The 27,591-nt window shown below is 40.1% G+C and overlaps 1 protein-coding gene across 19 annotated transcripts in view; it reads right to left on the bottom strand.

The window, feature by feature from the left end:
- The window catches only part of MPDZ (multiple PDZ domain crumbs cell polarity complex component), a 355,494-nt gene that overhangs the window by 165,693 nt on the left and 162,210 nt on the right, over window positions 1–27,591 (bottom strand). For 4 of the 19 annotated variants that reach the window (XM_082470786.1, XM_082470775.1, XM_082470791.1 and 1 more), the window contains exon 1: window positions 3,690–4,330. The gene's annotated coding sequence lies outside the window, so the exon portion shown is untranslated. Of the gene's footprint in view, window positions 1–3,689; window positions 4,333–5,176; window positions 5,254–11,654; window positions 11,777–27,591 lie in introns of those variants that run through there. The other 15 variants (XM_082470790.1, XM_082470787.1, XM_082470779.1 and 12 more) reach the window with 9 other exon arrangements.

Genomic DNA, 27,591 nt, shown 5'->3' on the forward strand with positions numbered 1-27,591 from the left:
GCTCAACATCACTAATCATAAGAGAAATGCAAATCAAAACTACAATGAGGTATCACCTCACACCAGTCAGAATGGCCATCATCAAAAAATCTACAAACAATAAATGCTGGAGAGGGTGTGGAGAAAAGGGAACCGTCTTGCACCGCTGGTGGGAATGTAAACTGATACAGCCACTATGGAGAACAGCATGGAGGTTCCTTAAAAAACTAAAAATAGAACTACCATACAACCCAGCAATCCCACTACTGGGCATATACCCAGAGAAAACCATAATTCAAAAAGATACACATACCGCAGTGTTCACTGAAACACTATTTACAATAGCCAGGACATAAAAGCAACCTAAATGTCAATCGACAGATGAATGGATAAAGATGTGGCACAGATATACAATGGAATGTTACTCAGCCATAAAAAGGAATGAAATTGAGTTATTTGTGATTAGGTGGATGGACCCAGAGTCTGTCATACAGAGTGAAGCAAGTCAGAAAGAGAAAAACAAATACCGTATGCTAACGCACATATATGGAATCTTTTTTTGTGGCAAGGCAGCAATAAAGAGGCAGACGTAAAGAAAGGACTTGAGGACACAGCGGGGGAAGGGGAAGCTGGGATGAACTGAGAGAGTAGCACTGACATACATACACTACCAAAAATAAAATGGATGGCTAGTGGGAAGCAGCTGCAAAGCACAGGGAGATCCGCTCGATGCTTTGTGATGAACGAGAGGGGTGGGATAGGGAGAGCGGGAGGGAGGCTCAAGAGGGGATATGGGGATATATGTGTACATATAGCTGATTCACTTTGTTGTACAGCAGAAACTAACACAACATTGTAAAGCAATTATACTCCAATAAAGATATACCAAAAAAAAGTATCTGAGATGCAAATAGGACTTCAGCCGCCAAACAGGGCATTGTATATATGATAGGAATTTGGAGTACAATAAAAACTGACATGCATCTCTCCACTCCCTAGCAACAACAGTCAGGGGGCTCACGCGATGAAATGAAGGATTGTGTTAAACGGAGAAAAGAAACCAGAAAGAAAAGAGGGGAAAAGAAATACTGAAAGGAGCGAAGGAAAGGGAGGGAACGCATGTGAGAGTTATGGTACGCATCTGAGCAATCTAGTAGTAATATGTTGAGACAAACTTCATCAATTTTTTTGTTTGTTTTTGCAAATGACGTAGGCAAGATGAGTGGTGAAGAGTCAAGGGGCTCCCCAAACTAGCTCTGCCTAAGTGACAACTTGCCTGTGGAAAGGAACTTATGAAAACCCCTAACCCCTGCCTCTCTCTACCTAAATAAACAGAACTATAATTCTCAAAGCTGCTCAGGTAACAGAGCAGCTAGATGTCACCAGAACTCACTGCAGAGCACCCTGAGATACAGCTATATATACTGAACTTAAAATAGCTAAATACATAATTTCTGCTAATCACAAACCCCACTTCAGCCTAGATTCTTAAAAAAAAAGATACCAAAAGGTTAAGAAAACTTTGAGAGTGAAACATGGAAATGAGAAAATCCAACACATTAATTTAATTTGTCTGCCTACTGGGGAACAGTCTGCCAATTCATAGAACACCAGAAACAGGGCCTAAAAGGCAATGAAATTAAACAATACACTCATTACAAGAGGGAATATGTAAGCAATACTTTTGAAGCCTAGTCTTGATTGGCAACTATTTCTGTAGAGTAAGATAGTAAATTTTTCAGACTTTGAAGGCTCTCCATCTCTGTCTCAACTATGCAACTACTCAAATCTGCCACTGCTGCTGTGAAAGCAGCCACAAACAGCAAGAATCACAGACAATAAGAATGAGAGTGGCTGTGCACCAATAAAACTTTATGTGCACTGACATTTGATCTTCAAATATTTTTCACATGTCATGAAATATTATTCTTTTGATTTTGTTTTTCAACCATTAAAAAATGTACAAACCATCCCTAGCTCTTAAACCGTAGAGAAAAAAACAGGCTGCAGCAGACAGATTTGGCCGTTGGCCCTTAAGTTTACAGACCTCTGCTTTTAAGGACCCTAATGTGAACTCTGAGATGGGAGGGGTGAGTGAGGGGTCAGTGGGGGACAGAGCCCAGTCTAGATAAACCTGGCCCATTTGTAAACTAGCCCATCAGCAAGCAGGAAATCTGGGCATCCCAGACAAGATTATTCCCACCACCCTCTAAACCCTCTCAGCTCCTGCCTCAGGCAAAGGCACAGGTGCACTGCATTAGAATTCAAGCCAAGAAACTTCAAGTTTTGCTGGGTTTTAAATGCAGTCATTTACCTAAATTCTACCGGGGCTAAAGCATATATTTTACAAATTTAGATGATGCGACTCCTACAAAAAGTTCATTGTAGTTCCCTATACCCAAATGCAACACGTAATCCTGAAACCCACTCCATCACTTCATAAATGTTTCAGATTAGGTGTTACTTATTCTGTAAAAGGCAACCTAAATGAGGAATGCCTACGGAAACACAAACGGGATGTTTACGCCACAGCTGTCCAACAAGGCTGGATGACAGAGTCTGGCCACTTTTCAGATTATTCCCCTCTCGACACCAAAAGAACTTGTAGAGTCTTCCTTCTAGGCTGGTGAAGTCAAGGTCCTCTTATCTGATGACACCTCTGAAACACTAGCCGCCACCCGCACCCACTCCGCCCAAGACCCGCAGTGTCCAAACCCGGATTCCGCCCCAGCAGAGCAACCTCGGCAGCCCCAGGCGCTGAGATGGACGGAGACTTCCCACCGCCCCCTACTCGCTCCCGGACACAGAGCAGCAGCGGCACCTCCCGCCCTCTCCCGGCCCCTCCCCCTCTCCGCAGTCCCAGCATGAATTTCCACGCGATCGGCAGGAAAGAATAGCCCAGCCTTTGTGCCTCTGCAAAAGAACGCAGCAAGAATTTACACCGTCACCACCGCTGAAACACACACACACACACACACACACTTGGGAACAGCGCTTCCCTACAAACATCCGGCATCCCGGGGCTGCGAAACTGCAGACAAAGGCGCCCCATCGGCGCGGGGTGGGGGGATAAAGGGGGAGGCGGGAGCAAAACACTCCCACCAACGCGGACAGCTGACGAAAGGGCACTGGCGCCAGGGAGAGGGGTGAAAAGTGGGGGCGGATACCAGTGAGCCGCGCGCTCTGGGTGTCCCGCAGCCGAGGCGAGAGACGCCAGTCTGGGGGCGCGTCTCCCCACCCCCGCGTAACGATAGAGTGGGCGTCCGACCCGGGGCGCGGCCACCGCAGCAGACAGCAACAGGCGCCCGCGCCCCGCTGCGCCCGGCCCGCGTGCCAGGCCCGGGGTCCGCCTCCTCAGCACCCTTACTATGCCCCTCCTGGCGAACAAAAAGACGAAACTTTTCAACCTCTTAGAATCAACAAGAGCAAAAGGAGGGGGGAAGTGGCTGAAAGAACCGAAACGACCGCTTGGGGACCCGGCGAGTCGCAAAGGAAACTTCCAGACCCCATCGTTTTCAACATCCAGAGGAGCAGCTGCTTCCCGGTAGCGCCGGGCCGCGCGGGGTGGGGCGAGCGCACCCCGTCCGCCACCGCCCGCCCGCCCGCCCCGCGAGCCGAGCCCCGGGCGGCCGCGCACCTTCCCGGCCGGTGCGCGCGCAGGGCACGGGGGCGCGCTCCGGCCTCCTGGCCCGGGCCCCGGCGCCGCTTACCCTGCTCGCGACGGCCGCCCACGGCGGGAACGCGAAAGGAACGGAGGGCTGGGGAGCGGGGGTCGCCGGGGACACTGGGAGCCTCGCCTCGCCTCGCCCACGCTCGCTTTCTTCTGTCCTGAAGTAACGTCCCGGCGAGGAGCTTCGGGAGGAACGCGCACTGACGCTCCCGCTCGACCGAGAAACTTAATCCTGCCCGGCCGCCGGCGGCCCGACGCCAGCCTCGCGCTCCGCCGCGCCGCCTCCCCCTGCGCGCGCCGCACTTGCGCCGACCGGGGCTGCCGCGGCGGCGGCTGCGGCGGCGGGGCCCGGGCTGCCAGGGCTGCGTGACGCCTTCGGCCGGCGGGGCGGCTGGCGCGCCTCGGCCAATCAGGGGGCGCGGCCCAGCCGGCAGGCCCCGGGGTTTAAACTAGCTCCGCGGGCGCTCGGCGTGGGATGTGGAGAGTGGGGTCCGCGCGGTTGCTGGAGAAAAGCCCCCTTAAATGTCAATGTCAAATAAAAAAGAAGCATTAATTTGGACAAGTCTGTCCCATGCAATGTTTAGGATATACACTAAAAAATTCTTTGTTTATCTGAAATTCGGATTTACCTGGGCAACCTGTATTTTTATTTGCTGAATCTGGTAACCTGCGGGAACCGGTAGCCTCTATTTCTAGTTTTGAGGACTTTTTTTTTTTTTTTTTTTAATGCGGATTGCTCTCTGGTAGCTCATTAAAGTGATGAGAAGCACTTTAATGAGGATGCTTGGGGGCGGGGCTAATCTAACTTTCTAAAAAGTAACTTTTAGCGCATCAATGTCCATTCTTAGACCGATGATCCAACTAAAAAACAAACAAACAAAAAGTGGAGGAAGGGTTCAGAATTACACGGTGCCAGGAAAAACATATTCATTTCCATTTTGTGCCATTTAAGATTGTCTTTCTGATAGTCTCAATTCCCTGAGTCCCAGGAATGTTCTCTGGGGAGGAAAATTGCTCCCTTTTTCAATACATAAGTCTAATATTAAAGTATACATCAAAGGATACTCAGAAGCCCAATTAAAAATATTTAAAGAATTTATTTTAATATCCTGAATTAAAGGTCTGTTTTTCTTTAGCAGACTTGTAAATTTGGTTTGTCTTAAAAAACCGATTTGTATTTCTACAATATTCACCAACTATTTAAGGGGCAACACAGTTTATAAAATATACAAGACTTCAGAGGGAAACTGGTTTAAGTTTTTAAATGGATATTTTCAGAAAGCTGCAAAATAGAACATTTGCCTGTAAATGACTACGAGTTGAGTAAAGTCAGCTCAGTGCCCTGGGCTGAAGAGAGTGTCTTCAGCCCAAGGCCGCTTGCTCTTTTATAAACATATGAATTGGTGTAGATTTTCCCACGGGGAAACAAAAACATGGAGTAGCTTTCTTCATAGTCTATGGATATTCATTTCCTCTGGGTCTTTTGAAAATGAAAGTTAAGATAGGATAAAGGGAAAACTCATTTACCTTATCTTTTCCATTGTCTCTTCAACACATCTCTATGTTGCATAACCTTTCAATCAGCACTCTCAGGTCTCTCCATTCTGAAAAAGAGAGAAAAAAGGAGAAAAGAGAAATAGAAGGAGAGAAGAAGGGGAGGGAGGGAGGGAAGCGGGGAGGGAGGGGGGAGAGAGAGAGAGAGGAAACAAATAAGCTACTTCCCAAACCTGCCTCTCCCCAGCTACCACACTTTTCCCCTCTCCTTCTTAGTTAAGTTTGTTGAAACCAACCAACTGCATCTGGCTTCCTGCCCCTTCATAGTACAGAACGGGCCCTTGCTAGGGACACCAGTGACCTCCCACTACCTAAATCCAGTGGATGTGTTTCTCTCCTCATATTCCTGTCTCTTCAGATGCGTTCGTATCTGTCGCACTCTCTCTTCCTGAACTGTTCCCCTCCCCTTGTAATTCCAGGCAATCACTCTCTCTTGGTTTTGCTCCTTCCTCTTAGTTAAGGGCAGAAGTGTGAGACCTGAAGCTCATACAATTTGGGGCTCTGCTTTTAGAAAAGAAAAACAAAGATATCTTTCTTGTGAAAATTTTACAAAAATATATGACCATGTAAACCCGTTGCTAGGGCTCCTCCCAAGCAAGAGAAGGACCCAGAATCTTCACCTTTATTAGCTGCAAAGTTGCTCTGCCTCTGTCGTCAGACCACTCTTTGATATTCTTTGCCAACTAATCTCTCCCTAATCTTTAAATGGAATTCCTCAAGACTCAGTGATAGGCCCTCTTTTCAACTCTATCCCTAAGTCAGTTCATTCTCACCTCTAGCTTATCATTTATTGGTTAAGGATTCCTAAGCTGTTATCTTCAATGCAGACTTCTCCATCTATCTGAGTGTTTATTTGACTTCCCCATATGCCTGTCTCAAACCCAGATTACCCAGAATGGAACCATGATATTTGCTCAGGCCTGGCCATCTTTCACAGTTCAGTGTTTCAGTGAATGGCACAGCCATGGACAGTACTCCATGATTCCCACAAATTAGGATAAACCCACTGAGATACATTCTCATCTGTACTTTTGCTCCATGGTATTCGTCCTACTTTGAAATTATACATTTAGTTTATATATTTAGTTATATATGCAATGTTTCTCTTCCCAATTAGGCCATAAACTACTCAAGAGCAGGGCCCACTTCACCATATCATCCTCAGAGCCTAGCAAAATGTTTCATACCTAATCAGTGTTCAGTTGACATGGGACAAATACATGAAGGCAAGAATGAATGATTTGTCTATATAACATTTTTGTTCTTGCCATAGAGTCATCTCCAGGCGTCCCATTTGGAGAGTATTCTCTTATTGCTTAGAAATTCCAGAGGATTCCTCCTCTTTGAATAGCAAAGCTCTTCCATTTGTCCGTTTCCAAATCTGGTCATTCTCAGATGCAAAGGAAGTAAGTGCATGAAATGCTAGCTGGTAGAAGAAGAATAGGAGAACGATTCCATAACTAGTTACTGAAAGTATTCTAAGGGTGTTGAAAGGTAAAATGGCATTTATTCTATTGAACCATAGGAAAAGAGCCCAGCTTAAAGGATTTAATACCTTGGTTTGTTGCAAGTCTATAAATGAGATTAAAACAAAGGATTGGTTAAAAAGATACTACTGTTCTGGTCTCATTTAGCAAAGCAAATTGTACATGCCCATCTTAAATGGTAATACATCAGAAGTCAAAAAGGCATTTTGCCTCCGTTACTTCTTCCATAAAATTATCCAGAACTGGGATGATTCCACTCAGGAGCACCTCCTTTTGAAGTAAACCTGTATCATTACTGCTCCATTCTCTTCTGCTTGCTCTCACCCAGAGGACCCGAGACTTTCTAGAGTGACAAGGCAGCGTGGTATATTGCACTGGTTTAAAAAAATGTTTTTTAATTAAAATAAAATCTTACAGAGAAAGCCCAAGTATATAGAGGATAAAGTAGAGTTGCTCTTGTCTATGGGGTGGGTTGAAACTCACTCCATGGGTACAGGTTAATAATTCTTTCTATGTCCTGCCGAGCACAGGCTCCCGGATCTGAAGATGAAGGAATTAGGAACGTTGTCTGCATCCCAGCTGTATTCCCAGGGAGGCATTCTGCACAGCAATTTGTTTTTCTCAAATCTGAGTCATGTTCAGACCATTTTTGTAAGGGAAAAGTTTTGAGGACTTCCAGGATTGGCTAGAATTATTTTTTATTATAATTTAACAAGTACAAATATCAACTGAGTACATAAAACTCTAATACTGGTTGAAAGACTCCACTTGTCTACTCAAAACCTTTAATGTCTGCTATTAAAGACAGATCCTAGAAATTCCAGGTTTGATCCATCAAGTTACAAAGTTGCCTCCCAGGCAACACAGTCTTTGCTCTGCTCTCCTAACAGTGGGCCAGTCCCTCCGTCACTTGGTAGGTGTCACTACAGGGCTCACAGGTCAGCACTGTGTATGAACCAGATTCTTTCCCCAGGACTAAATGACTTTGGAGGAATTCTAACTGTGGGACAATGCATTATTTCCAGACCTTTAACCAGCTGTGACTCTTATTAATAATGCTTCATTTAAATGCCAACTACTTGATGTGTCTACATCTCCTCCTGCCTAAGGGTTAACTAATGTATAACAAATATGCATTTTTATTTATTATAGTTTGCAGAAAGGTTTTTATATTCTATCAGTGTTGGCTGACTGACTTTACGGTTTCAATCGGCCTCTAGTTTCTCAAATAAAAGAAAGGAGTTTGGATACTTTTTTTTCAGTTTCTTCAATGTTAGAAAAAAAATAGACCATTTTAAACAATCTTTAACTTTTTTCTCCGTTGAAAACAGACAAGATTGAAAAGAGATGAAGAAGAAAGAAAAGAATGTTAAGATAATAAATATATTTGTGTCTACAAGAAATCCATTAGGAGGAAGGAATGACTGAGAGAGAATGCCAGGCATGTGAAAAATGTAAAAATTATATCTCTTTTGAAAACATGTAGAGTAATCTGTCTCTCTTCATATAACAAACTGTTTATAGAATAGAGGCACTGAAACATACAGTGTGTCTGACTGGGTCTCATCTCTCTGAGGAAGAAAGAAAGGGCACTGGGAGGTCATGACCATCTGACCTTGACTTCATTTACTTATGTACCCACAGAATTCTGATGCAGTGAGGAAATCTTAGGAGAAAGCAATAGGACGTAGTTATTTTTTGGGTGGAACACATCCAAATAATCTCCAAGTTTATACAAGCTAGAATAACATTTTGGAATCTCTCTCCTGAAAAATATTTCTTCTGCATCATGCATAATATGAGGGTATAAGTCCATTGCCCAAGCAAAAGTCAAGAAAAATAAGCAATAATGATAATGAGAAGAACTTGTTCAAGTCACATAGTAATTTTTAGGGAACACCCCTCCTTTGTGATGGCAAAAAGAACAGAGAAAAAAAAATTGAGTTTTCGAGACTGCCACTGGGTCATTGGATCACACATTACCTGAAGCCCACACCCTCTCTTGTACTTCCATTTATATGAGCCAATAAGTCTCCTTTAGTTCTTAAACTAGTGTGAATTGCGTCTTCTGTTATTTACAACTAAAAGCATTCAAACTGATGAAATATACATATTAAGCCGTTCACAGTGTTTTAGACAGGTACTTTTAACTTTCTAGGAACACAATGAGATTACCTCAGTTAGTGAGAGTTTTTCAAGAATGGTTAGGAATATAAGGAAGATGAGAATATTCCATAGGTGAAACTCACTGAGAAATGTGACATCTTTCTGGTTATACCACAGACACGCAGAGAAAATGTAAGCTCGTTTCAGAGGATGTAGCTCTAGGGACCAGGTAGGTTTTCACTGAGTCTCTTTAAGTTTACCATAATTATGATTCCGTGTAGCCCTGTCCCTATTAATCTTGCTTTCCATCTTCTTCTAAGAATATTTGTTTAAATTGGTTCCTTGAAAGTCTGGTGATCCTTAATGTTCTACCTATTTAATAAAGAGGCAATGAACAGTTCTAGGCTCTGCACACACTGGAAACATTGTTGACCCGTGCGCTTCACTTCTGAGGGAACAACACTTAGGAGACCCTAAATTCCAGAAGGAGGAAATCTTGGCTCATAGACATTGATACGTTTAGAGAGGACATTTCTGGGTGTTTATCTGAGAAATAGATGATAGACGCCTGGCTGCCAGGAGTTCTGTATGGAAGCCGTGTTTTGTATCTGTGTGTGTGTGTGTGTGTGTCTGTCTGTCTATCTGTGTTTATGCACAAATGGCGGTAGTGGCAGTGATGGTAATGTTGACTGTATTAATCCCCATGTTTTCCACATGACATTTATTTCTATTCTCTATCATACGCTGTACATTTCATTGTTTCCTGCTTCTTTGTAGTTTTAGTAGTTCGTTCAGTTCCCTCCAGCTGTAACACTCTAGGCTCTAGGGCAGTGCTTTTCAAACTATCTGTGCAGGGTCAAATTTTGTGTTTTAAACTTCCAGTCTATCAGTGACCAATGCACTTAAAATGGATTACTAGAAAAGTGATTACATGCGTGGATGTTGTATCAATGTTAAATTGCTATAAAGATATTAAAAGGAACTTTAAAAGTCTTTGTGAACCAGGCTATAGACCACACTTTGGGGAGCAATTCTGCAGGGCCTTGTTACTCCCAGTATGGTCCAGCAACCAGAAACATGTGCATTGCTTGGGAGCTTGTTAGAAATGCAGAATCTCAGTCATCACCCCAGAATACTGAATCTGAATCTTCAGTTTAATCAGATCTCCAGGTGATTTATATGCACATTAAAGTTCTTAGGGAGTTTCTACTCTTTCATCTGTTTCTTGTCGTCCAGGAATGTGCTGCTATAGCTTTACCTGGAAAGATTTTTCTTCAGAGCTTCAGACAGCTCGCGTCTCCTCCTCGTTCAGATCACAGGTCAAATGTCACCTCTGTGGAGAAGGCTTCTCCAGGTGCTCCAACAAAAGCAGTAGCCTCTTCCATTCCACATTACCCTGTATTATTTTCTTTAAAGTGTTTATCACTATCCAAAACGGTTGCTGTCCCCCTTCCTGTCTCCCATTCCCAGCTAGAATGTAAGTTCCACAAGAGCAGAGATATTGTCTGCCTCATTTTCTGTCTTTCACGCCGTGATAGTACAGTGCCTGGGAGGTGGTAAGCCCTGTCTATAAGGCTATGTACGTTACTTCTGCTGACTCATGACTTCTGCTCACCCCTAGCTCTTCCTGCCTCCCTCTTCTCTTTATTGCTTTCTCTCCTTGTCTCTCTGAATTTGTGATAGAAAACTCAACACAAACTGGCTTTTAAATAAAATGGATGCTGGTTTATGTAATAGAAAAGTCCAGAGGAAACCCAGTGATCAGGCGTAGTTCAGTTAGGGCTCTGAGCCTATTTCTCTCTGATTCAGCTCCACCCATCTCCATGTGTCAGCTTCATATTCAGGCTGGCATCTAGGTAGCCACGGCAGTCCCAGCTGTCACATCCATACAGAATGCTGTAAACAGGCCATCCAATGCACTTGTTCGCTTTTAAAAACTAAGTCAACTTCTGTCCCCCAAACCTCCGCAGCATGTCTTCAACACTCCTTAGATTGAATTAGATCACATGACTATTCACAATTCAAAATACTTATACACATATAGAGAGTGGTATAATTACAAACAATAAAATGTACAGATCTCAAGTGTGCATTTCAATCTATTTTGGCAATTATATAGACACCAGAGAACCAAGATGTCAGATATTTCCAGAAAGTTGCCTTGGGTCCTTTCTAGTTAATCAGATGAGTAACGGTGCCTTGCTGAGCCATATTGAAGTTGAAGGCAAAAGGAACAATCAGGAATACTGATCCTGTCTTTATTTAAAATGTTGATGTTTTATTCATCATTTACCTTGACTTCTATTTTTTTTAATATTGCATTAAAATCTGATTTACCTTGATTATTAGGTTTTTGGGGTACCCCTCCCCCTTAAATTTTGTGCTAAGGGGAATACCACATTCACTTCACTCACCTCTCCTGTTGCAGCCCTGTGGTCAACGAGCCTCTCTCTCTGCCTCGCTGTCTCTCTCAGTATGATCTCTGCATGTAGCCTCTCCACATGATGGCCTCAGAATGGCCAAACTTCTTCCATGGTAGCTGAAGGCTCCCAGAGTAAGTGCCCAAGAGAAGCCACAGGCCAGCTGCATTCCCTATCTGATTTAGCCTCAGAAGTCACTCAGTGCAGCTTCTGCCATGTTTCATTCATCACGACAGTCACAAAGGCTCACCAGGTACAAGGAGAGGGGACAGAGACTCTATCTCTCGATGGGAAGAGTGTCAAAGCATTTGCAGATGTATTTTAAAACCCCCGTGCAACCAGTTGCTTTTACAGCAAATTTTGGGTATTAGTGAATAGCCCTTATTTTTGACTACTAAAAATTCCCAACCAAATGAATGTTTTAAAAATTCACCTTACATTCAATTTAAAGTATCTCCTCTTTGCTCCAAGGTTTAGTTGGATGGTTTTGGTTTTATTCACTACTTCCTCTCCATTCACTTGCTGCTGGTTTCTGGCTCTTCCAAGTTAAGGATAAGAAGCTGGGAATCAGACGAAAAGGAGGAAAAGTATCTTTTTACTTGGCTAGATGTTGAAAACTCTCTCTGTGGCAGTTAGCCAAAGGCCAACTCCATCTCTTAAGGGGTGATTTAGTGAGTTATTTGAAGACCTTCTCCACTCTGGCTCCCTGGACCTCTGCCCATTTTAGAGATGATGTACACTCCTGCTGACCTCCTAAGGCTCCCCTTCAACTCCTGCTTTCCTGGTACACCCCACCCAGCCTCCTCCTCCTAGGGTCCATTCATCCAGGCAGGAAGTTCTTTGGAGAATGTCTTTCAAAATGGCGCTAGTCTAGAACCACTACCTTCCAAGGTGTCTTTATGGCATCACAGAAAAACCCAGTCCATCCAAATCTGTAAATTGGTCTTGGACCTGCCATCTCAAGCAATTCAAGACAGCCTGTTACATTCAAATTTTTCTAGGGGAGAATCAGACTGTCACCTGTGTGCTCCCCATACTACAGAGGACCCGATCAATTTCCTCTAAATATTTTCTCATCACGCTCTGTTTTAACAGCTGCACCAGGCAAGACCTCAGTTTTCACAGCTCAGCAGCATCCAGCCTGTGTGAGGAAATACCTCCCCTCTATCAAACAAATCAGACTTGGTGAGTAATTCTCTTGAAGTTCCCCTCACTTATCTGGGGAGATGTTGAAGAAGCAAGACTTTGCCCAGTATGAGCAATGGAAGAGAAATGTGTAGCATTTTCTACCAAGTGTATGATTTTTTCCAAAGAAAACCTCACTCTGAAAAACCCTCCTTTGAATTCCTACCTCATGGCCTGAAAGTGGATGATAGGTGAAACGTGTCAGGATTTGCGCTGCCGTTCTTAGTAAGTGCCATGGGGAATGTGTCTAGTTCTTTTGTTTAGAATATGTAGATCAGATATCTCTTGGGTCCTGAGATTGGGACTTCATCAAAGTTCCAAAACAACAGAAATGTCCTAGTTGACATCAGTACTGATTCTGTTATCCCATATTAGAGTCACATCTTACAGTATCTGTTGCTGAATCATGTCCAATTTGTCTCATTTCTTGCATCAATATCAATATCAATTGCTCTAATTGTAATAGATTTATAATATGTTTTAATAACTGGCACCATCTCACTACTATTTTTTTCTCAAAATTCTCATGACTTTTCTCACCTGATAGAGGAATTTTTAAATTATATACTTTAACTTATGGAAATCAAGAATATTAGATAATCCAAAAGATAATCCAAATGAAATTTGTAGTATATTTTTTCTTTTAATAGAATCTGAAGTTATTTGCATCTTTTTTACGAGTAGCAACATAGGCAGATTTTATAGAATCTATATTTTAGAGGAAAATACATAAAAGCAGTAGCAGTAGTGGCTTTGAGATATATTTCTCCTCCCCAATTTCCCTTTAAAAATGCAATGTCAGCCAGAGGCCACTTATCAAGTTAATTCATAATAAGATATTAAGTGAGTTATAAGATCTGCTTTGTCATTTATTGCTTAAAAATACTGCTTACTTAGAAGAAGTTGGAAACTGGCTGAAAAACAGTAATAAAGAGGAGAATAAAAAAGTGAAACACTTTTAAACTATATGCTGGGTGGGATAGGGAGGGTGGGAGGGAGGGAGACGCAAGAGGGAAGAGATATGGGGATATATGTATATGTATAGCTGATTCACTTTGTTATAGAGCAGAAACTAACACACCATTGTAAAGTAATTATACTCCAATAAAGATGTTAAAAAAAAAACCTTTATGCTGCATCTATATTATCTATTATCATCCATACGTTTTAAAGCCTTTGCCTTCTCACTATTAGTTCTTAATCTTCTCAGCGTGGTAATGATAACTGAAATTTAAAAAATATTTATCTGTGGATAAAGTGAAGGATTTAAATTATCTGTAGACTAAATAATTCACCTCTGAAAGGTCTTATTTTTGTTTCCAGAGGATGATGTATTTAATGAACATAGAGATTATACTTTCTAAAAAAATTTATAATATGAATGAACATGGAACATTCCTAGTAATCTTAGTTCAGTAATGAGACTGCAAAATTGAAAAGGGCAAGGTGAAAAATTTGACAAGAGCAAACTAACCCATCAGTAACATTATCTCAAGGGAATATTTGCGATATTTCAACTTTACAGGGTTTTGCTTCTTCATAATATTTTCTGAATTTTGGCTCTTTATCTCTGTGATGCATGCCATGGTCTCTATGAAACAGTTTAATGATTGAAAAAAACTTGTTCTAGTTTACTCAACAAGTATGGGTTTGCTTATATTTGACATCAATTAAATTTTGAGGTTTTTCTCTTATCTTATGTTGCAATTAGATTACGTATAACATGAATGACAACATGGAAGACAGAGCTTACATGAATAATATTCAGTACATTTAGTATACTATTTAGTATTTCTAGAATAAGAAAATTTTTAAAGATTAATTGGCATATAGGTGGAAATATGTATTATATGATAATTATGTATGTGTAGCAGGCAGGTTCACTGAATCATTATTAAGGGTTTTCTGCTTAGATATATCGGGTAAACTTGAGACAGGAGAAAGAAGAACTAGATTGAGTAAGAACTATTCTGTGTTCACTCTAAAGACCAGTAGGATTTAGAGCTCAGAGAAATCTGGTACTAGCTCTCCAAACAAGAGCAGAAAAGAGGGTCTTATGCCTCATTTCATTTAAGGCAGATTTATACCCTCTGCTCTGTTGTTTCACTTTCATTAAGTAACGAATATCCTTGAACACAGTAGGGATTGGGTGATAAGGGGATAGCTGCCACTCATTCTTTAGTAAATGATAATTGAGTACCTGGTAAGAGCCAGGCACTGAGATACTCACAGAAACAGACTACGTAGGTCCTACTCCTAAGACACTCATATTCCAAAGGGGAAGGCAGGTGGGAATGGATGAGAGCAATGTAGCTATAGTGTCCATACGGGGAGGTCCTCATTAGCATTTCTCTAGGATCATAAGAGGGCTGTTGAAGGGCTTTAAGATGGAGGAGAACATCATCAATTTTATAAACCTCAAAGACCAAAAGAGCAGAGGGAAATTATCTTTTCAGGACCAGCCCTTCTTTCTCCTTTCTTTTTGAGGTCAGGTGCAATGAGCTTGAAGCCTTTAGCCAGGTCCAAACTTAGGGTTCTGAGGCAAAGAGTGAGCCTACCGCAGAGAGATGACTACAAACATGGGGGTGATATGTACATACAAAAAGTTCAGGAGTATTAGTACCTCTCTATGGCCATGTTCATAACAGTTTTCACCAAAAATCTGGCTTCCTTTAATCATGTGCACAGAATCTATCTGTTGCCTATAAAACTGGCCTAGTTCCTAACTGAAAGCCATCTCTACAACCAGTTCTCTGTTATCTCTGATTTCCAGACTTCTCAGGGTCCCCACTGACGATCTTCCAATACCTACACATACTACTTACAGCAAGGACTGTACCGTCAACACTTTCCTATTACCACTTCTGCTGCTTCCAACACCACAACTACTACCATTTCCACAATCACCTCCACTACATGCACCACTGTAATCAACACCAACACCAGCCCAACAACCAAAGTAAAATGTAAATTTGTACATTTTGCCATCCTTCAGATTCCCTAGAAAGCATACATTATATTGGAGAACGCCCTTGGGACCAACACCTGGGTGAGGGGATTGTGACAGAAGTAGAACTGGGCAAAGGGAAGTGTTGAATCTTATAGTATTGAAACAAAGCCCTCAGTAGATTCCATAGGCTACTGTTTAACTAAAATGGCCCTTTAGAGTTGTCACACCTTGAAAAAATGGGTCTGATCTTTTATAGGTCTATGGAAATTGCCTAACTTATTGACAGTATTCCCAAAGATTGTCTCAACATCATCATCCTTGCTTATATCTTTGTGGACTTTGCTTTTGTTTATTAATTTGCTTTTCCAAACATTTTCCTAATTCTGTAGCTGTCTTCCAAATAAAATCTAATTATGCTTACTGGGTTTTGCCCAATTGCCCTTCTCTCCATACGCAAGGAGTGCAGGGTAAAAAATGCAATGCTGAGTCCAGCAAAATTAGAGTACAGCCAGCTCATCAAAGTATTCTCAAGTGGAAGGAGACAAAGACATGACCGACTCAAGCCTGGGAAAGTAAGTATAAAGGTGAAATCTAGGGGCAGAATCAGGGTTGACAAACAGGAAACATAGTTGGGTATCAGGAACAGGACAGAAACCGGAGCAGGGCAGAAATGGGAGCAGAGCAAGAATAGATCAGAAACAAAGCAGTTGCTACAAACAGCACCCAGTGACCACAGTTTGCTTTTGTTGGTCAGTTAGTCCTGAATATGTGGTGAAATGGAGTTGTCAGCATGACTTTAAAAAGACACAGAAAGGAGGCATTTTAATTTTTGTGTTTATTTCAAGAGAAATGGACCAAGAACTGAACAGCCCTATTACTAGTGAGGAGATTAAATGAGGAATTAAATCAAAAGCCCAGGAACAGATGGCTTCACTGGCGAATTCTATCAAACATCTAAAGAAGAATTAATAACAATCCTTCTCAAATTCTTCCGAAGAATAGAAGAGGAGGGAACACTTCCAAACAAGGCCAGCAATTCCCTGCTACCAAAACCAGACAATGACTCAACAAGAAAAGAAAATTACAGGCTAATATTCCTGATGGACATAGATGCAAAAAGTCCCAACAAAATATTAGCAAACCGGATCTAATAATACGTTAAAAGGATCACACACCTTGATCAAGTGGGATTTATTCTAGGGATGCAAGGATGGTTCTACATCTGCAAATTAATCAATGTGATACATCACATTAACAAAATGAAGGATAAAAATGATATGATCATCTCAATAAATGCAGAAAAAGCATTTGACAAAATTCAACATTTATGAAAAAAACCTTTCAACAAGTGGGTGTAGAGAGAATGTACCTCAATGTAATAAAGGCCATATATGACAATGTCACAGGTAACAAATTAGTGAAAAACTGAAAGGCTTTCCTCTAAGATTAGGAACAAGACAAGGGTGCCCACTCTCACCACTCTTTTAAACACAGTATTAGAAGTCCTAGCCAGAGTAATTAGGCAAAACAAAGGAATAAAAGGCATTCAAATCATAAAGGAAGAAGTAAAACGGTCACTATTTGCAGATGACATGATATTATGTAAAGAAAACTGTAAAAACTCCACCAGAAAACTATTAGCATTAATAAGTGAATTCAGTAAAGTTGCAGGATACAAAATCAATATACAAAAATCAGTTGCATTTCTATACACTAATAATGAACTATCAGAAAGAGAAATTAAGAAACCAATCCCATTTACAATTGCCTCACAAAGAATAAAATACCTAGGAAAATATTTGACCAAGGAGGTGAAAGATCCTTACACTGAAAACTGTAAGACACTGCTGAAAGAAATTGAAAAGACATGAACACACGGAAAGATATTCCATGCTCACAGATCGAAACAATTAATATTGTTAAAACGTCCAAACCACCCAAAGCAATCTACATATTCAACGCGAGCCCTATCAAAATTCCAATGGCATTTTTCACAGAAATAGAACACACAATCCTAAAGTTTGTATGGAACCACAAAAGATACATTTCTTACCCATCTCTGCAGGCAACATTTTTTAGGCTCCTTGGTCAACTGGATTCCAGATTAATTCCACAATGGAAGGACAGAAAAAAGGGAGAAAGCAGTTTTTGGCCCTCTTTCTCTTTGCTTTGGGCAACCTCGGGCAGTACCTTTTCTCCTTGGAGATTCCTGATCCCCCTGGATGGATACAGAGTCTTCCATTCATCATGCTCTTGAGCTTTGGTAAACACTGCCTTATCTCTCTGTTCCTTCATCCCTAAGGACACTAGAGGCTTCCTATCTTAGCTAATATTTGAGAGATCTCAGCATCCCCACTTTGGTTTGTCTGCTTTCCCAATACATTTGTAGCTCATTTCTCATGCAAAATTCCTTTTATTAAACTAGCTGGCATAGGCTCTGTTTTCTTCCTGGACCTTGACACACCCACTAACTTTCTGTGTTCCCTTGCACAAAATGAGGATTGCACTGACTTCTAAGCCCTTTTCAGCTTTTATTGGCGATTACTTCCAACCAACACTTTCCCAGCAATCTGGTACACCTATTCATGCGTTCATTACAAATATTGATTATGCGATTATCGAGTTCGAGGCACTATTCTAATTCCTGAGGATGCATACAACAGTGAAAACAATCAAAGTTTTGCTCTCATAGAGCTTGCATCCTATTGTGGGGTAGGATAAGCAAGTGTCCCGGTTTGACTAGGACTGAGGGAGTTTTCCGGATGCAGAACTTTCATTAGTAAGACTGGGAAAATTCTAGGTAAATTGGGGTAAGTTGGTCACCTTTGTGTGGGGTGGTAGTGAAGAAAAATATTTTTTTAAAAAAGTCAGGTGGTAATAAGTGCAATGAAGAAAAATAAAGCCAGATGAAAGAAAGGAAGGGTAGGGTTGCGTGAAGTCTCTTTTGATAGTGTGGAAGACATTTTGGATGAAATAACATTGAGCAGAGACCTGAATAACCTAAGGAAATGAATACTACAGATATCCAGGTTGAGAATCAGCCATTGGGTTATTTAAAGCTTCATTAAGATAAAAATTATTATATAAAATAGCAATCTCAGATAATACAGTTAGGTTATACGATAGAGACTACTTATTTTATATCCAATTTCATTCCTCCCTTCTCCCTTGGTGACAGAAGTCTGAATTTTTTCAGGGTGGTATTGTTTGTTGGGAGAGGCAATCCACCATGGGCCCTGCATGTTCTTGGTGGGTATGCCAAGAATGCAAGGTCCTGATAGCTCTTGACCTCGACCATTTTTCAGGGTTCTTTTTGAAGAAAACAGGATCAAAAGCAGGCTGAGTTACTGATTGCTACACAATGTTGGGTTTTTCCAAACCCCATGCATGCTCTTCTCCGGTAATAATGCAACCGATTGCACATGTAGACTGTCATCAAGCCCATGGCATAATCCCCAGGGGACTTAGGGACCAGGGTAATCTACACAAAAAGCTGTGCAATGAGTAATAAAGACCCAAGAGTCCGTCTTCTGTCAGCAACCATGAAACAGTAACAGGATAACTTAATACATTTTAAGTTAGGCAAAATCAAACTACAGACTTGACTTGTGAAAAAGTACATTGCAGCTAGGCGTGACCAGGTGTCTAAATTTGGGCCAAGGATCTGCAAGTAAAAATTACTGGGAGGAATTGGTGCAAAGACTGTTTAAAGGGAGACAGATGGCTAGGGTGTACTTTGTTTTTTGTGCTTTATCTCCTCTTCCTTTCTATTGTGAGAATAAAGATAAGATGGGTGGATCTCTGGCATCCATCCTGGACCACACAGTAACCTTGAGGATGGCAGCCTACACCAAGGATGGCAGAGCAGAAAGATAGAAGAAGCTTAGGTTGACCTGTTGACCTTTATAGAATTTTCATACCTATTTTAGCCTACTTGCCTGCCTCTAGATGGTTATTTTTGGTAAGAGAATAAAATATTATATCTCTGTTAGTCCTTAGGTCTCTCCTCCTTTCAGAATTATTAAAGAATTTTATAAATTATAAATATCTAATAATTGAGATAGCAGTGGCTTTAAATGTCTCAAGAGCACTAGTAATTTCTCAGAAATGCCTCATGGACCCCTCTGAAAAAAACGATTAGTAAAATTTTGGGAGACAGAGTGTCTGTTGGGTAGGCTTCCAATCCCTTTTCCCATCGCTTTAACTACAGGAGATTTATTTTTTTATCTGTTTTGTATCAGCTGATCTTCTGGATAAGGTTTTATTTGAAGCAAGGGTCCACCTCTATAAGAAAGTTTGAAAACTACTGTATTAGAGAAATAGTTTATGAAACATCATTCATGTTATTATATGAACTTGAAATGAGGAAGCTTTATCTTAAGTTTACTATTTGGAATTCATTTGATATTTTTATAACTGTATTTGCAAGAATAGAAAATTAGTTTTAGTCGTGATGCAATGTGTTTTGGCAATCCTAGTGCATGGATTTACATTTGTAAGTAATTTTAAAAGGTTATATTCTTCCCTGAGTACACATTTTCAAATACCTGTTATTACTATTCTACTTTATGCATTAGTGTCTTGGGAAGAATATGGCCCTTAATGTAGAACCAGAGATTACAATGTTATCATTTTTGAGATTTTTTTTTAAACAACTACTAAGAGGACTCTGCAATTACAACATATTAAAATACTTTTACTGTTGCACAAAAATAATCTTATAATAACTGCTTCAGCATTTATGATAGTAAACACAGCAAAACTTCTGATAAAATACAGAGCAGACTAAATAAGCACAAAAAATTCTTTAAGTTGATAACTTCTGGAGTGGAATATGATTTGATTCTATTTGATTTTTAAACAGTCATGTATCTATTTCCTTTGAATTCAGATCTAATATGCAGTAATGAGAGGGGGGAAACAGTTACATAATAAACTAGCTAGTCTCAAATTGAAAGCATCACGATGTCTTTTGGCTAGTAAGTGTTTTTCAAAAAATTACAGTGGGGTTTTTAAAAGTTGGTCTAGTAAAATCCTTCAGTAGCAATAATGCCATTTCTTATCTAGATGGCCACCAGAAAGGATGCTCTCGTGAAACATTCAAAATGGCTCCATTTCCTTCCACTAAAGGAAGATTATGTAGCAGAGTGATCCAGAATCAGCAACTGATTGAGGATGAATAGTAGACTGAGTGGGAATCTATTCAAAATGTTTAACAATTTTTATGACATGGGCACTAAGAACACAGGGAAAAGAGACTGGACCTCTTTATGGGAAGAATCATGTATTCATTCATGCATAAGGTCACATGATATGGGAGGGACTATTATAATTTCCTTCTTATCTTTCATTGCCCCAGTTGGCTTATATCTCCAGATTAGAAGGCTCTCAGAGGTGGGCTAGGAGGAGGAAGCATATTTTTCTTTTGTGGAAATAACAGGTACTCCTCAGATTCCACTTGAGCTGATGTAAGATGCCTCAGAAAGATCCAAGAAAACACAAACCACAGTCCCTACAGTCAGTAAGGACCAAGAGACCACAGTGGAATTCTGAGACTAAGTTTCTGCACTTGATCTTAGCCAAAAGGCCGAGAAGCGATGAGAGACTAAGTTCCTGTACATTTGATTAGGTGTTAGAAAGTGTACTATGCAGGAAAACGTCTAATGTGGTCCCTATGACTTGTCTGCCATTTCTCAGATGTCATCTATGTTGTCTCTGAAATGCGAGTTTCTCCTATCTGATGAAAACATTCCAGTCATGAACAAAGCTCAACCAGTAAGATGCCCAATTATAAAATTAGTATCCCAAACTCAATCTCTTCCCTTTTATAAGCAAATGTAGTTAGTAAATGCTATGGAAGAAAAGATACTATTTATACAATCCATCAAAAGTAATTAAAAAAACCTAGGAATAAGGTTTTAAAAACATAGGACATATATTAAAAAACTGTATTACTCGACTGACATACATAAAAAGACTTGAATGGTGAGGTACGCTTTGTTGTTAAATAAGAAGACTCAACATCATATCAGTTCCCTCACATTAATTTAGTATTTAAACGTAAGTCTAATAAAGATCCCCATATTTTTTAAGAGAAAAATTGACTCAATAATTCTAATGCATATATGGAACTTCTAATTTAAGATGGTTGATAAAAACATGCATATTTCCCTCCATTCCTGAACCCCACTAAAATGAAATAAATAGATATGACCATATAAAAAGAAGTCATAAATACATAAGGGTAAATATATTGGGAGAGGAGACAACAATAACAAAATTCTAGAAGTTGGAAAGAGACGGAAAGCTACAAAACCACTTGATTTGCCTTGCAGACTTGGGCACCTGCTACTTGTGGAGAGTAAAACAGCACAAAAATATCAATAGCAGGATTGACGGAAAGTTATCTTTTAGCAGAAGCAGACTCCCATCATCTGCCCCATTCCACATATCTGGGATTGTTGCCTCTTTCCCATCATGGCAGAAGACAGGGGGTTTATTCTTTGTGGAAAGTAGGACTGAAGGGCTCTGGCCTGGGGAATGTTGGGTGCAGCTGAGAGCCAGGATACTGTACTGAAAATAGGGCTATTAAACTGAAGGCTTAGAAAGTAATTGTTAATACCCAACAGTCTTCTCCTCAATTCAGCTTCCAGAGCACTAACAGCTTGACCTATACTCTTAAGTGTGACATCAGAAAATTCTTTACTGAGAGCGCCAATCAATCCAAGATAAATTCCTAAAGATATTGATATTATGGGTTCTCTAAAAGTTTGTTAATAATAAAAATTTAAAAAACAAACTATTGTAGTTGCTCAACATTTCTAATTGTTAGAGAAATTCAAATCAAAACTACAATGGGGGGGGTGGTGGGATGAACTGGGAGATTGGGATTGACATATACACACTAATATGTATAAAAGAGATAACTAATAAAAACCTGCTGTATTAAAAAAAAACAAAAACAAAACTACAATGAGGTATCACCTCACACCAGTCAGAATGGCCATCATTAAAAAGTCCACAAATAACAAATGCTGGAGAGGGAATAGAGAAAAGGGAATCCTCCTACACTGTTGGTGGAAATGTAAATTGGTACATCTCTGTGGAGAAGAATATGGCGTTTCCTTTAAAAACTATAAATAGAGTTACCACATGATCTAGCAATCCCACTCCTGGGCATATATCTGGAAAATAGGAAAACTCTAATTCGAAAAGATACGTGCACCCCAATGTTCACAGCAGCACTATTTACAATAGCCAAGACATGGAAGCAACCTGAGTGTCCATCAACAGACAAATGGATAAAGAAGATGTGATATATATATATATATATATATATATATATATAATGGAATATTACCCAGCCACAAAAAAGAATGAAATAATGCCATTCACAGCAACATGGATGGACCTAGAGATTATCATACTAAGTGAAGTCAGACAGAGAAAGACAAATATCATATGATATCACGTATATGTGGAATCTAAAAAAATGGTACAAATGAACTTATTTATAAAAGAGAAATAGACCCACAGACATAGAAAACAAACTTATGGCTACCAAAGGGGAAAGGGTGGGAAGAGGGATAAATTAGGAGTCTGGGATTAACAGATACACACTATTATATATAACATAGATAAACAACAAGGACCTACTGTATAGCCCATAGAGCTATATTCAATATCTTATAATAATTTTTAATGGAAAAGAATCTGAAAAAGAATATATATATATATATATATATATATATATATATATATGAACCACTTTGCTGTATACCTGAAACTAATACAACACTGTAAATCAACTATACTTCGATAAAAATTATATATATACATATATAAAATAAACTATTGTAGGTTAGATTCCCCAGGAAGTAGATTCTGAAATGGAGATTACCTTGCAGGAAGTTAATTAGGGAGTATCCATGGGAACCACATCTATGGAAGAAAGAAAAGGGAAGGAAGGAGTTTTGGGGAGGGGTAGTGGGGTTGTGATCACATCTCAAGCTGATCCCATGAGAGTTCTGAAGCAGGGATGGTCCTTCAAAGGTGTCCTGCGTTATGACAGAGGGATGTGCTCATATGCCTTCATGCTGGTATCCCCTAAGGAGAGAGCATTACCTTGGTGAAGAAGTTTTCTCTAATTGAGGGCAATTTCCAGAGAGGGCTGACAGCTGAGGACTGTCAGCAGGCAGTACGTCTAGCAGCTGGGGAAATAAGACCTTCAGGTCTGAAGGAGCCGGGACCACCTGCCAGACTGCCATGCAGTGAATCCCACACTTGCCATGTGCACAAATTTCTCCTTGGCTATTTAGTGTCTGTATCAGGCAGGAAAGGCTAGGTTGTACTGGAATAACAAATGATCTCCAAATCGCAGTCACTTATAATCACAGTGCTTCTCTCAGACTCAGCTTCGATTTGAGACCTAGGCTTCTGGGGAACAGGCTCTATCAGAAATATTGCTGACTTTTGCATTTAAAAAAGAGCATGGCAAACCATGCACTGACTCTTAAAGCTCAGAAGTGACAGACATCACTTCTGGTAACATTTCATTGGTTAAATCATGTCACATGGCTAAGCCTAATGTCATAAACAGGGGATATACAATACCCTCCTATATCAGTTATCTATTACCCCAAAGCTTGGTGACCTGACATAGTATGTATTGGTGTATTGTTTTTCATGATTCTAAAGGTTGGCTGGGCTCAGTGCAGTGATTCTTCGGCTCCCCGTGGTGTCAGCTGGAGTCAATGAGGGGGCTGCATTCAACCAAGACCTCAGCAGAGGCTGAAACAGCCAAGATATGGCCCCTTTCCCGTAAACGGCAGTTGGCATCAGCTGTTGATTGGAGAGCCTTTCTTCTCCTCCATGTGGCTAATCTCTCCATGTGGTCTCTCATTACTCAGTAGGCTAGGCTGGGCTTCTGTATATGGTGGTTAAGAGCATTTCAAAAAGGATGCTTCCCAAACCAGAAGTTATCAGGCCTCTTAGGGACTATGTCTGAAACTGGTGTCACATCTGCTGCACTATGTTGGTCAGTCTTTATTCGAGTGAGGAGAGGTAGACAGCAACGGGAGGAACTGTTGGCAGCTGTCATTGGAGGCCATCTACTCTACTTTAACAGGGTGCAAAGACAGAATTATTTTGTGAATGGTCATAATATTTTCCACTAGAGAGTCACAGAACATCAAGTGTGTAAGGAAAGGCTCAAACATGAGAGAAACCTAAACTTACTGAATGAGAAGAAACTTGGAAGAAATCACATAGGAAGAGGAAAATGTAAAAACAAAACCAGAAAAACACAAAGTTCAAAAGAAAAAAAGAGATTTCATCCATAAAAAATAACATGATTTTTAAAAAGAGAGGACAAAAGGGGTTTGGAATTTAAAACAATGACAGCAATGAAAAACTGCAATATTATGCAATAATAATCTTGATTATTATGATGAAATTTGCCAGGAGATAAGGCACAAGACAAAAAGTGGAAAATCATAGGAAAAAGATAAGAAAAGAAGAGCATCAGTCTGGGAAGTCCAAATTTACAGTAATCAGAGATGCAAAGATAGAGAACAAAAGAAACAGAGGGAGGAAAATCACTAAATAAATAATCCAAGAAAATTTCCCAGAACTAAAGGTCATGAGTCTTCAGACTCTATAGTCCCCTGACAGCAAAATGGATCAAAACAGACCTAAACCAAGGCACATGACTGTGAAATTTCAGACATTTAGAAAAAAAGATGAGTGTACACACTTCTCAAGAGGAAAAGATGTTTCATATAAAAGATCAAGGATCACAATGGCATTGAACTTAAGCAATAATGATTCTGGGAGCTAGAAGACAAAGGCTATTAGCCTTCAAATTCCAAGAGAATAAGATTTCCAATCTATAATTCTAAACTCAGTTAGCTATCTAACTGATCTCAGCTATCTGTTAGAAGGGTGTCTAACAACAGTTTTCAAGTGTGCAGTGTCTCAAAAGATTATCTTCCACTGGTCTTATTTTTAAGGGAATAAATCAAGAAAGTGCAAGAAATGGGAGCCAGAAAGTGAAAGATTGATTGGAAGAGAAAGGAGGCAAAAGGAGATCCCAAGACAACATCTGTCTTAGAGGACAAACAGTCCAGATGAAAAAAAAAAAGATGAAATTCATTGAAGACAATGTATTTGAACAAACTGAGAGAAGATTAACACTTCTAAGAGAGAGTTTGTGTGTGAATTAAAAATGAGTACTTACATGGCTCATGTCTGAATGGCCATCACGTAGCTTGTAGAAATAAAACCTTGAATATTGAACTATATTACAAACCATGAGAGAGGAAGCATGAGAGTGGAGGGGTTCAGAGAGGCTTACAAGGGACAGAAATTGGTGATAAATTAAGTCCTCATCTTCCATAGCAAGAAGTCAATAGATAAGTCCTACAGCCAAAATATGAAGAACTGAAACTACTCATGTTATTTAGAAGTAGACAGCATAGCCCAGTAGAAACATCTAAAAGAGGAGACTATTCAGTTATGTAAATTAATAAATTCCCCCCTTTTTTTGCTTAAGTCAGTTTGAGTTGCTTTTTCTGTTTTTTTTTTTTTAATTTTGCTTGTTGTTTCTGTTTCGTTTTTTACACTAAAGAGTCTTGTCCAATATATACATACATATTCTCAGATCCCGCATCAGAATTTTTGGAAAAAAGTATTTAAAAAAACTTTCTGGGTGATTCTGATGCACAGCCTAGTTTGGGAATCACTTCCTTGAAGAACAATACTCTTAGCTGTGTCCTTAGATAAGGATTCTAATGAGCTCATCTTTCAAATTCAGATGGAGATGATAGCTCATGTTCTAGTACAGCTCTTCACATTTCTTCTTATCTTCAGTTTAGGAGGTAAGATTTTATCTCACATATGCAAGTATGAAATAGTGATGATGGCGGCAGCAAGAAACATTGCTCACTTAGGGGAAAAAACACAAAAAAACAAAGGACTTGAAGAAATCAGGAATTTTGTTATCTGATAAACCCATAAATTGCCTAATGTGCTTTGAACTTTTCTGCCTCCCTAACTTCCTTCACATCCCCTGCCCTAACCCTGGAGAAATGTCTTAGTGTTTTATTCTATATAAATAAAGCTCCACAAGGGTAGCACTTTTACCCTACATTCTATGAACAATCTATTTCTTCTGCCAGGAGATATTTTTCCTGTTGAACTGACTCTAAATTTACTTAATAAAATGGCAAACTGGACATTCTTTAGTTCTACTTCACCTGATGAACCAATGTCACTGCATCCCAATTTTCTCTGTAGAAAGCAGAATTTTATAACCTCTACCATATTAGAGTTGCTGACATTAAAATGGTTGTGAAATGCTTAAAGAATAAAACCACCAACTTCTCCAGTCAAGGAGGTAAGTTCTAGTTATCAATTGCTGTATAACAAACTATACCCAAATGTAGTGGCTTAAACAACCATTTTTTAATATCTCATGATTTTGTAGGTTAGGAATTCCAGCTGGCCTGGGTGATTATTCTGTTTCACATGGCGTGAATACAATGAGTAGGATGGTCTGGAGGGTTTAAGGTGGCTTCATTTACATGTTTGTCACCTTGGCAGAGATGGTTAGAAGGCTGAGCTCAGCTGGCACTGTTGACTAGAGCATCTATACATGGCATCTCCAGAATGGTGGTCTTTGGATAGTTAGGCTTTTTCCTGACTGGCCAGAGCTCCCAGAAGGGAATGTTCCAAGAGACCTGGGCTGAAGATGCAAGGCTTCTTATGACTTAGCCCTAGAAGACCTGGAACGTCACTTCTGTTGTATCCTGTTGGTCAAACAAGTCACTAAGGCTAGCCCAGGGGGGATGAGACTCTTCACCTCTTAATTAGAGGCTTAGCAAAGAAACTGTGTCCACCTTTAATCTATCACAGAAGTTATGATGACACACGTTTCTGGGCATCAGGAAATCTCTTATTACTCAGGGTCAATCTAGAAGTTATTCTTCCCACAAAAAAGGAGGGATCTGCCACTTAGATCCTTAGAAGAAGGAACAATCAAGGAGACATAAGCAAGATAAACAGACACCTGTAATAGAGACATCTTCAACAATTAAAAAACAACGCCTTTATTGGCAATAAGAATCTAGTATAGTCTCATAGCAGAGTATGTCAGAGGAAACAAAAATGCAGTACAAATCATTAAAAAATACTTTACATTTAAAATAAATAATTGAAGATGTAGTGAATAAAAAATTTCTG

Source organism: Balaenoptera physalus (assembly GCF_965194825.1).
Source record: "Balaenoptera physalus genome assembly, chromosome: 7".
Taxonomy (NCBI): domain Eukaryota; kingdom Metazoa; phylum Chordata; class Mammalia; order Artiodactyla; family Balaenopteridae; genus Balaenoptera; species Balaenoptera physalus.